This window comes from Gopherus evgoodei, unplaced genomic scaffold, assembly GCF_007399415.2.
Source record: "Gopherus evgoodei ecotype Sinaloan lineage unplaced genomic scaffold, rGopEvg1_v1.p scaffold_63_arrow_ctg1, whole genome shotgun sequence".
In the NCBI taxonomy this organism is placed as follows: domain Eukaryota; kingdom Metazoa; phylum Chordata; order Testudines; family Testudinidae; genus Gopherus; species Gopherus evgoodei.
The window spans coordinates 634,955-643,331 of NW_022060084.1; positions in this window are offsets into that span (position 1 = coordinate 634,955).

Consider the following 8,377-nt stretch of genomic DNA (forward strand, 5'->3'; position numbering starts at 1 on the left):
GCCCATGCAAAAGCTCTTTCAGGACTCACCACTGCTGCCACAAGATAGTAGCAGGGGCTCAGCTGTGGCTACACCAAGGAAAGTGCCACAAGAAAAGTCTGCAACCCCCCCGCTCTCACTCTGCCACTGAGTTCCACTGCACCAGACAGAGAATGGCTCCTGTACCTCACCCACTGAAAATGCTCAAGCAAGTGGAAAAAAGAAGGGATATTCCCTGGGGGCGGGGGGGGGGAGGAATTTCCAAAAACAGGGTAAAGTTACCATCACTGTTTAGCTGAGACAGTGATTAAAACCTGTCCTAATCCATACGAGTATTTCCACTATTGTTAACATCCATGGGGCTTCACTGATGATAGCTAATGGTAGAATAAATACTGGAATTTCAGTATAAATATAGTTCTGAAGTCACAATTAGGCTTCTTCCCTCTCCGATTAATTATTATTTCTAATACCATCATGCTTAGGAGCCCTGGTCTTGGACCCCACTGTGCTAGGAGCTGAAAACACAGAACAAAAACATGCATCCCCTCCCCACCCCTCACAAGCTTACAATCTACATACAAGACAAGAGACAACAGATGAATACAGATCTGTTACATCTTATGCTGGGGTTACGTTCCGCAGTCAGTGCGTAAAGTGAAAATCGCGTATAGTCAAAATTACATTGAGTGTAATGGCGGGAGGAACCGCAAGCACTACAGGTACAGTATTAAAATTGTTGTTTTTCTCTTTTTTTGTTTTCTGCCAACCGCATAAAGCTGAAATCGTGCATGTTAAATGTGCGTAAGATGCGACAGACTGTACAGACAGTTTGGGGAGTAAAAGGAAATGATGAGACAATATTGGTCAGTATGAGAGACAGCGTCTCAACACACAAGCAGCATAATAATTGTCAATTTTTGTAAGCACCACAGGAGAGATTGGAAAGAGGATAATGAGGCAGTTTTTCGTATGTTTCTGAGGAACTCCTCCCAAGCATGAGGGGAGGGCCTGGAAGAAAACATAAACATGCTCATTTGAAAATTTCACAAGTGAGCAATGGAGTCTGGCAGATAGAAAATCTGCACCTCAAGAGCGTCCCTGGAAACAGCAGTGCCTCAATTATTCACATTCTGGGGGCTTCAAAATCCCTGGGATTCAGCAGCAGGATTCCCTCACAGCAGTCCAATGAGTGGCAAAGAGCAAGCACTTGACTTGATCTGTGACAAGGGATCAAAATCAACAGGCTGAGAGAATTATCTTTGCAGCAGCATTCACAATTAAATTATTGTTTCTCAGATACATAAATAAGATTAGCACGAGAGTCAAATGACAGACATTCAGTCTTACGTCTAACATTACATTATAAAGGATGCCTGTTAGAGCCTGCTACACAGGTAAGTAACAAAATGGTTTACGTAGTAAACTTCTTTAGTCACTTCTTGTGTTGAAATTTTTCATGCTTCTCAAAATATTAAAAACTGAGAAAATTGGGGCAAAATCTATCCATCCATTTCAGAGTTCTATAAAGGCCAGTTCCTATTTAGCCCCTTGCCTCCCCACTGGCTTCCACACACAAAGACACTCCTTGAGTGTATAAGCTTTACAACCATCATTTGGAAAAGGCTTGCTTCGAGGAAGGCAAAAACTGTCATGGCTTTGTTTAGAATTGAGTTTTTAGTTTTGTAGACATGAACATTTAAAACCAACTCCCTCACTTATAGAATATAAATCAATTGTAAAGTTATCTAGGCATTATACATTAAACTACACACAAAAAGAATGATAAAAGTATTTTTTGTACAGAAACAGCTGTACAGCAGCATAAAGGGACTTCTGTCAGCTACTAGCCAGATTCACTTCATGACTCCACAATCAAATTCACACTTTCACTTTGAAAACGTGTACATGAAGCATTTCTAATTTGTGCAGTGTGTCAATTGCCGTCTGCACTAACAGTCTCAGGTGCAACTGCTTGTCTCTCCAGCTATGCATAGGCTCAATACTCAGTGAAAACCTGCTCTCAGCTTTTACATGTTGTGCAAAATGCAGCAGACATATGACAATTGCTATATTAGCCAATAAACAAGCCATTGCAGGTTGGACATCCACCACTTGCTTTCAGTCTCCTGACAGCATACTCTTCCACTGCCATCTTTAACCTACTGAGTATACCAGCGAAGATGCATTTCTTCAGGTTTGTGTAGTCAGGAAAAGGTTACAAGCCATTGCAAAAATGCATACCTGTCTGCAGTTATGATCCAAACGCAAAAGTGATGCTCTACCTGGCCACCTGGAATCAGTGGGGACACAAAAACCATCTATGCCACTTGTTCAGGAAGAGCAGCATACCCTTATAACAGCCCTTGAGAGAGCAACACATTTTGAAAATTCTAGCATTACGTACACCGCCTGGTCACTCAACATACACATCCATGAACCTGCCATAGTGAGCCATTAAGGCTTGCAATACCGCTGAATAGTTTGAACCTCTTTCCAATATTATGCATTTAGATTCATTTGAGGCTGCCATAAAATGTGCACATAAATTCAATAGCTCACACAGTTTGGGAGTCCCAGTTATTTAAATCCTTAACCCATGCACCTCTTCAACACATTATATGCCCTACAAATGACCAAATTTCACTCATCATAGGCTTCCTACTGTCAAAATGGTGCCATATAAGCAGCAACTGACCACAGTAGCCAGCTTCCACAGAGCAACTACCTCTCTTTTCCACACAATGGGGAGCTCTTATCCATAAGGTTTGGAATTGCACAAAGGAAGATACTGTAAAACCCATTTCATTCTGAAGTTATGCAGACACTGCTGCTCATCACAGGCTTCAAGAACTCAGTCTGTAGTTATGATCCAAATGCAAAAGTGATGCTCTACCTACTGACACCACCATCTGCAAGTACAGTGCAATGTTGTCTACTCCAAGCATGATGAATGCATGATTGATGAATTACAAATTCCAAGAACTAATCTTCCTTCTCAAGCTGTCTACAGACAGTGCTAAAACATCCTCCATCCACCACCTCATAGAAGCCTCAATAGTTTCACAGAAGTTCCAGCAGAAAAATATTGTTCTTGTTAAGCAAGGAGAACCAAGTCTTCACCTTTGACTCCATTTTATAGAAAGGACTAGGAAATGGTACCAGAAGTAGGGAACTATGGGATTTTCCCCAGTAAATTGAGGGGAGGGGGAGAAGAGGTCAGACTTCAACATTCCCTTTGGCTCCAAGATTGCCTTTTGGAAACTCTCAGAAACCCACAGCCTGAGACAGCTGTGCCAGGATCTGTGGGATAGGTACTCCAAGGGCAGATAAATTGTCATCAGATGGTACAGCACTAGTGAGAGTTTAGGGCAGAACTGCAGCTGACCTGCACCTGAAAAACCGTAACTAGCATGGACATTGTACTGCTAATATTTACACTGATGCTATACCACCAGTTCAATTACAAAGGGTTACCTGGTCTATTGTAGACAAGGACATTTAATTTAACCACACATACTACCAGTGTAATTTCAAATTGCATAGTTAAGAGATACTAGAAACATGTATTCCTGGGTTGATTTGTATGACACAGACATATCTAAATTCTGTTATACCTGACATGTTGCATTTGTCATATATTATCCCACACAATTCCCTCTCAACAAGAATCAGGACAAAATCTCTCAGATAACCCAATAATTCAGCTGTACAAGACAGTTAACTCTGCCAACCCACAATCCATTCACCCACCTTTACCTTGTTGAATATATAAAAACATTTATATTACTAGTACCGCTCAAGTGGGATTTTACAAGACTACAATAATAGTCAAGAGGATCACCACACAGAGAATCCTTAAACCACTGTTCTTTATCTAGAAATGTATCTCACTGTAGTGATATGGCAGCAGTTCTGATTTACTCCCATGTATGCCAGTCACCTGGAAATCTGCAAACCAACACAATTTTCAACTCAGTTACATTGAATCTTAAACTCAGTCTTCAAGAGCTAGGAGCAAAGCGACTTTAGTCTCCTTTTTACAGTGTAAATGTTGCTAGTTTTTCTACTATTTACATTACAGAATGTTTAACTAATGAATACAGTGAATTTTTTAGAATTAATAGCATTTCAAATGGGTGTTAATGGACATAATAGATTCTGTGGGTCAGTTATTAGCTAGTAGTACATGTGGTTTATGATCACATTTTACCATCTTATGCCTGTATCATATTCTCAAAATAGGTTTAGGGTCAGGCCTATATTAGGAGCAGCTTGCCACTGTATCTGTATACTATACCGACAACCCACTCCTAGCATGGACACAGTTTGTATTGTCAAAAGCATGTTTTTGCCAATACAGCTTATTCCAACTACACACACACACAGCCCTCAACTCCAAGTAAAATAAAACTATACCAGCAAAGTGCAGTTTTGCCAATATAACTGCAGGTACACTAAGGGTTTTGACATGGGTGCCTACTGTTCTCTGGGGCAGAAGAAGAAAAGGCAATAGGCAAACAAAAGCAAATCAGACTAAATTGCCTTTAACATTCACAATTTCAGAAGCAGCTACCCTCTCTACTTTACAAACTGATTTTATTTAGCAAAAGTGAAGCTACTGCAATGTTTTTAAAAACCTACTTTTGATCATTTTAACCTTAAAATGTGCTGATGTACAAAAATAACTAAGTATAGACTCTGTAAAATGTGGTATTCTGACCTCAAGCAGATCTGGTTAGAAAGAATGACAGCACAGAGGTGTTAAAATGTTTCCTTATTCCAGAACTGCTAAGAGAGATAAAGTGAGTCCAAGGGTACTGCCTGTGGTGATGGTAGATGGGGGAGGGGATGAAAAAACAAAAACAAAAACCAGAAAAGTAGTCAGAGAAAGGTCAGTATAGATTACAAACTAAACAGTTTTAAGCTTACTATTTGAAACTAAAATTCTCTATATTTCCCCTAAGTCAAGGGAAGATTTATCTGTAAATACTAAGCCAAGACATTAGTGCAGTGTTTCTCAAACTTCGGATGCCACTTGTGTAGGGAAAGCCCCTGGCAGGCCGAGTCAGTTTGTTTATCTGCCCCGTCCGCAGATCCAGCCAATAGCGGCTCCCACGGGCTGGAGTTCGCTGCTCCAGGCCAATGGGGGCTGCTGGAAGCGGTGGCCAGTTCATCCCTTGACCAGTGAACCGCAGCCTGTGGGAGTCACGACTGGCCGGACCTGCGGATGGGGCACATAAACAAACCGGCCCGGCCCACCAGGGGCTTTCCCTAAACAAGCGGCATCCCAAGTTTGAAAAACACTGTATTAGTGCATATATCGTAACTGAAGATTTGAAGCAGGAACTCCAAATTTTTGCTCAAGTGGGATATATTTTTCCTTCATAAACAAGAAAAGTTAATCTGATGGATTTGTTCCAAATACCTACTTATAATAAAGATTATTTCTTATCTACCTCAAAAACAAGAATTCAACCTGTTAAGTTACTTAAGAAGATTATCGGCATGCCAGTGAAGCTTGCTTTTAAGGGGAAAAAAAAATCACCCAATTGAGAGAAGAGCCAACTCTAGCCCTAGTCTACACTACAAGTTTAGGTCAAATTTAGCAGCGTTAGATCGATTTAACCCTGCACCCATCCACATGATGAAGCCATTTTAAAATGGACTTTTGTACTCCTCCCCAATGAGAGAATTAGCGCTGAAATCAACATGCCGGGTCAAATTTGGGGTAGTTTGGACACAATTTGACGGTATTGGCCTCCAGGAGCTATCCCAGAGTGCTCCATTGTGGCCGCTCTGGACAGCGCTTTCAACTCAGATGCACTAGCCAGGTACATAGCAAAAGCCCCAGGAACTTTTGAATTTCATTTCCTATTTGGCTAGCATGGTAGGCTCATCAGCACAGGTGACCATGCAGTCCCAGAATCACAAAAGAGCTCCTGCATGGACCGAACAGGAGGAACTGGATCTGATCGCTGTTTGGGGAGATGAATCCGTGCTATCAGAATTCCATTCCAAAAAACAAAATGCAAAATATTTGAAAAAAATCTCCAAAGACATGATGGACAGAGGCTACAACAGGGACCTGCAGCAGTGCCGTGTGAAAATTAAGGTGCTCAGGCAAGCCTACCAAAAAACCAAAAAGAGGCAAATGGTCGCTCTGGGTGAGAGACTCAGACATGCCAGTTCTAAGATGAGCTGCATGCAATTCTAAGGGGGTCCCCGCTCACTCCGCCATAAATGTCTCCCCCTTACCCTCACAGAGATTGTGGAGCACACAGCAAGCAGCAATAACAATGGGAATATTGGTTTCGCTGAGGTCTAACCAAGTCAGTAAACTTCACCAGCGAGCTTTTAAATGTCCAAATACACATTCTACCACCATTCTGCACTTGCTCAGCCTATAGTTGAACAGCTCTTGACTACTGTCCAGGATGGCTGTCTATGGCTTCATGAGCAACGGCATTAAGGGGTGGGCTGGGTCCCCAAGAATAAACTATAGGCATTTCAGGATCTCCAACAGTTATTTTCTGGTCCGGGAAGGAAGTCCCTTCCTGCAGCTGTTCAAACAGACCAGAGTTCCTAAAGATGTGAGCATCATGTACCTTTCCTGGACATCCCACACTGATGTCGGTGAAACGTCCCTTGTGATCCACCAGTGCTTGCAGCACCATTGAAAAGTACTCCTTGCGGTTAATGTACTGGCTGCAAGGGTGGTCCATTCCCAAGCTAGAGATATGCATTCCATCTATCGCCCCACCACAGTTAGGGAATCCCACTGCAGCAAAGTCATCCACTATGACCAGCACATTTCCCAGAGTCACTACCCTTGATAGCAGCAGCTCAGTGATTGCGCTGGCTACTTGGATCACAGCAGCCCCCACAGTAGATTTACCCACTCCAAATTGATTCCCGACTGACCGATAGCTGTCTGGCGTTGCAAGCTTCCAGAGGGCTATCGCCACTCACTTCTCAACTGTGAGGGCTGATCTCATCTTGGTATTCTGGTGCTTCAGGGCAGGGGAAAGCAAGTCACAGAGTTCCATGAAAGTGGCCTTACACATGCAAATGTTTTCCAGCCCCTGGGAATCATCCCAGACCTGCAACGCTATGTGGTCCCACCAGTCTGTGCTTGTTTCCTGGGCCCAGAATCGGCATTCCACGGCATGAACCTGCTCCATTACCACCATGATGTCCAAATTGCCAGGGCCTGTGCTTTGAGAGAAGTCTGTGTCCATGTCTTCATCACTGTCACGATCACGCTGTCTTTGACTCCTCGCCTGCTTTTGCAGGTTCTGGTTCTGCACATACTGCAGGATAATGCATGAGGTGTTCACAATGCTCACAACAGCAGCAGCGATCTGACAGGCTCCATTCTTGCCATAGTATTGTCTGCAGGAGAGCAGAGTTGCAGCGGAAGCGGTGGATGATGACGGATGCCATGAGAACAGATTTTTATACCGAATGGCGAGAGGACCTGCGAGGTTGATTCATGGCACCACGAGAGCACAGTTGCAGCGGAAGCGGTGGAGGACAAAAAGTTAGCACTGCGTACATTTCCTGAAGAACACACATTCCCGGGAGCCCATAACGACAACAAAGAGAAATTAGGTATCGAGACACGAGCAGGAGAGCAGAGTTGCAGCAGAAGTGGTGGGCGACGACAGGATGCTATGAGAATAGATTTTTATACCGAATGACGAGAGGACTTGCAAGGTTGATCCATAGCACGAGGAGAGCAGAGTTGCAGCAGAAGCAGTGGTTGGATGATGATGGTTAGCAGTCTTACTGCACCATCTGCTGAAAGCAGTATGGCGTCTGCACAGAAAAAAAGCGAGAAACGATAGTCTGCCTTTGCTTTCATAGAGGGAGGGGTGACTGATGACATGCACCCAAAACCACCAATCAGGCATTGAGAGCTCAACTCAGAATTCCAATGGGCAGCAGAGACTGCAGGAACTGTGGGATAGCTACCCACAGTGCAACACTCTGAAAGTCAACGCTAGTGATGGTGCTGCGGACGCACTCCGACGATTTAATGCACTTAATGGGGACTCTCACAATTGACTGTATAAAATCGTTTAGTAAAAATCGACTTCTATAAATTCAACCTAATTTCATAGTGTAGACATACCCTCAGCAAACAATCCTGAAAATCAGCTAAAAGCAAGGGTTGGAAAAGACAAAACCCTTTACCAGCGAATAAACCAGAGATAACACAGTGACTGAAACAAAGTATTCGCCCACTCACCAGTAGCAGGTAGGAAGCTTTCCCAGGTAGGTTGCATGGAGAAGGAGCTAACCACCAATTTCTGAAGACTGTAGGCTTTCATTTTAATATTTCTAGCTCTTACAATTGCAAAGATATGTTTCCATATGTGAACCAATTCAATAC